Here is a 4,077-nt window from a genome sequence, read left to right as displayed (position 1 = left end):
ATATTTTAGATCGCCGAGTCCACTATTTTCAATTCTTTGAGCCCCGTGCTCTTAACTTTCAACGTCTTGGATCCCCATGTCCACTATTTTCATATTTTGAGTCTCTATGCTCTTAGCTCATAATATTTTACCCATCAAGTCCACTACTTTTAATTTTATTTATTTATTTATCTTGGATCCTTTGTCTTTTGTTTTAGAGTTTTTAGATTCTTATATCTTCCCGATTATGTTTTGAATCTCCATGACTATCTTTTCTTTTAACTTAATTCAAAGTCCTTAAGCTTCATGCCACAAACAAAATTGGAATTAAGTCTTTACTTAAATTTTACTACAATAATATGAAAATCATTGTTATTCATATTCTTTAGTAAAACTTAAGTAAAGACGGGCATCTATTAACTCCAAATTTTGTATTCTTGTATAAATCAAAATTATATTCATACATAAAGAAATAATAATAATACATATACTAAATCAAACAAAAACAAAATAAAATAGAAATAAGAAAAACACGTTGATCATATCTTCCTTGAACCCCAGCAACTGCTTCCCCAACTGCTCTGCAAAACCTTACCCTGCAACCATGCCCTGCTGGAACCACCAAACCTTTCATTTAACCAAATCCACAAGCCATATCCCTGAGTTTAGGGATTTTGGTAGAGAAAGATATCAGATTAACCATATTCAAAAATCATACGTCTATAAATAACACAACAATAAAGGAACGGCGGTTGGGAGAAAAATTCAAGAAAAAATCACCAAATGACTAACTAATAAGAGCAAGCGTATGAAGAAGACAAAGGAATCCAAGCAAAGCAGGGAGGAAGAGAAAAGGGCACCACAACTCTAGGTATCAATATTTTGTGTAGTTTGATCTCTTTGATGTTTTGAATCCTGAAATGATGATAGATATGTAAGTAAATGGGTTTTTTATCTTCCGAACAATAAAAACCTAACCCTAATAGGAAAAGAAGTGATAATGAAATGAAAAGGTAAGTGAGTATTACTAGGGAACACGAGTGAATAAAACCACAAGAGCCGCTGTGTGGCTTCAGTCTCACTCATGTTTTTCTTTATTATTTTTCTGTTGCATAAAATGTGGCTTAATGCCACCATTCTCCTTATTCCTTTCCTTTTTCTTTTTCCTTTTTTTTTATTTTTCTTTTTTTCTCCGTTTTGGGCTCAACGTGGTGAGACCACCGCTTTCTTTCTTCCTGGTACCAACGTGGGCTAAGCCCATTAAGAACCAAATATCCCTAAAATTATCCAATTAAATTTCTTATCTTCCTTTTTGCCAAGATTGTTTCACAACAGACATGAATAGAAAATGGTATTTTATTTGTTTTTATTTTACAACAAAGGGTTAGATAACCAATTAAATAGTTTATTTGCATATGTATGTTAGGTCCTCGAGTCATTTTAATTAAGGTATCGATAATAGTAGTTATTATTATTATTATATCAATATTAATAATATTTACCTTTTTTAAAAAATAAAAAAGAGACAAAACAAGATTAGTTAAATGGGGCATTTCTTTAATCTTAGGTGATAATTTTTATTTCTTGTTTTAACAAAAATTAATTTAGTTAATTTTATTTAATAATAATAATAATAGTGATAAGATTATGAGGCGTATTCTTAATCTTTGAGGATAACATTTATTTATTGTTTAACAAAATTAACTTAATTGATTTTACTTGATTAAGTTGTTACCTAATATAAATGTGTTAGATGTTCATGTAATTTTATTTCATTTAAAAGAGGAATTATTGGAATGTGACATTCCCTTAATTCATTATTGGAATGTGACATTCCCTTAATTCTTGGGCTTAAAGGTGCAAATTATGACAATTTGTTATCTTAAAGTTCCTCTTATTTAAAATATAATTAAATATAAAAAAATATTATCACATTTTTTAATATAAATATTTGAGGTCATTATATCAAAGATTTTATTGGAAAAATAATTGATTAGATGTAATATCTTTTTAACATTTAAACTTAAGATACAAGTTGTGATAACTTCATATCTTTTAATTTTTTCTCCAAAATAATAAAAAATATCTAACTAAAATCTTTTTAAATATGTACCACAATAATAAAAAAATTAACAATAATACTGGTATTTTTTTAAAAAAAATAATTAAATATCTAGCTTTGGTGTACACCTCTGTCAGTTTTTTTTATATTTTCGGATATATGTGCTGTGATAGTTCAAAAATCCTAACCTTTTTAAAAGAAAAATAATAAACAAATTAATAAAAAAATTCCAACACATAAATATTTTCTACTAAAGGACTATGTGACTCTGATTCTTCATTACACATAGAGATACGTAGGAGCAGGAAATCACTCCTATCGAGCCAAAAAAAAAATAACAATATTATCTCATTTTTTTTAAATAATAATATAAATAATTTTAGTACTCATTAAAATAAAGTAAACACATTTCTTTTTAACTATATTTCATTATTATCATTAATTCGTATCAATGTGGGGTGAGATAAACATTTTAGAAGTTATAATAAATTTTTTTAATTAATTACAGGTAATCGTCTTAGGACGAACGTTGTAAGGTGCTAATACCTTCCTTACACGTAATTGACTTCCAAACTCAAAAATTTGATTTTCATAGACCACTTTCTATTTCATGGTTTTTCCAATATTTTTTCTTAAAATAAATATTGGTGGCGACTTCATGTATTTTATTTTATTTTTGTCATCCCGTTGCGATCTCGGTTGTGACAATAAGCTATCTTAGTTTTACACAGATATACAAGAAGTACTTTGAGAAGAAAAATAGTTTATGCTTTTTGCTTCCTTTTTTTTGTATTGCACGTTTTCTCTGCTTCTCAGTTCTGTCTCTTCTTCTTCTTGGCCTTGATACTTATACGCTTTTGATAAATCTGCCCGTTGTTTGAATTTAAATTTTCCGTTGGAACGTAGCTTCGTGTTGTTGCAGATGAAGCCTTTGATCATGTTCGTGAAAATCTTCTCATTTAATGCATTTGATCTTGCATTAAATGTTTGCTTGTATTCTTGGAGTCTTTCTTTGTAGTTGATTACTTCAATATCTGACTTTAATCATGATCTAGGTATATTTGTACTTTCCTCATTAGTTTAGCTGCTACAATGTTGTCTTTTTCAGAAAAGTAGGTGTCCTTTTTCTGATGCACTCAACTTTGACTTGTGAATCCATGCTTGCCTATTTTTCACCTTTATGTATTCATGTTGATGTCTTCTTATGTTTCTTGTATGATTTCTTTCAATGTGATTAGCGGATTTCAGACGTGCTTCAGTATTTTTGACAACGTCTAGATGCAAGATACTTCGTCTGATCTTGACTACCCTTTTCGTCTGGGTATAGGGGTGATAACTTCGCCTTCTAGTTTATTTGATTCTTTCTGATGGTCACTTCATGTTGATAACTGGACAATTTGCATCTAATGCCTCAGGCTTCTACTGATAAACTTTGTATTTTGATTTGTGCCTGAATCAGCCTTAGTCTTTATATTGGTCTTTCTATCATCTGATGTTTTGTCTAGCCAGATTATGCTTGATTGTATTTCATTGTTTGAGCTTTTTGTTATCCGACTGAAACACTAATGCACATGTTAGTAATAACAATATGTATTATATTTGTCATATTCAAAACCTTGGTGGGAATTGCGAATGCACTTCGTCTGACTTAACACAAATTGCTTCCTTCACCAAGAAAAAACTAGGTCAGTCCTCTCCTTTGGTGTTTACTCTCTTTAGTTGATAGTAATCCTTCCAAAGCTCCTTGGGTCTCCACGGATTAACCCTCTAACTCAATCTGTGATGGAACAAGCATGAAGAAGTGAATAAAGGTTCTTCTCCTTGCTTCCTCCAAAGTCCACACGTCTTCCTTGAGGTTCCAATGGATGAATGTGACTTTGAGAATGATGAAGAAAGTGCTGGATCTATGGCTGATTTATCTCCCAAGTGAAGGAAGAAGAAGCTCCAAAGCACAAAGGAACGATTCCTTTGTGTAGGTGCTTAAGGAAGGAGAATTTCCCCACGTAAACCGTGACCTTTTGAGAGAATTTTTGAAG

At 30.5% G+C, this 4,077-nt stretch overlaps 1 long non-coding RNA gene across 1 annotated transcript; it reads right to left on the bottom strand.

The window, feature by feature from the left end:
* Positions 1-395: 395 nt before the first annotated feature.
* On the bottom strand, positions 396-1,285 carry LOC145956558 (uncharacterized). The gene is made up of 2 exons (XR_014432804.1): positions 1,008-1,285; positions 396-894 (listed from the first exon to the last, which is right to left on the bottom strand). It is a non-coding gene; the product is annotated as an uncharacterized LOC145956558 (long non-coding RNA).
* Positions 1,286-4,077: the final 2,792 nt, after the last annotated feature.

This window comes from Cajanus cajan, chromosome 3, assembly GCF_000230855.2.
Source record: "Cajanus cajan strain Asha chromosome 3, NIPB_CcT2T_4, whole genome shotgun sequence".
NCBI lineage: Eukaryota > Viridiplantae > Streptophyta > Magnoliopsida > Fabales > Fabaceae > Cajanus > Cajanus cajan.
The sequence above is the reverse complement of the archived record's forward strand: the minus strand, read 5'-3'. Positions and strand labels throughout refer to the sequence as shown.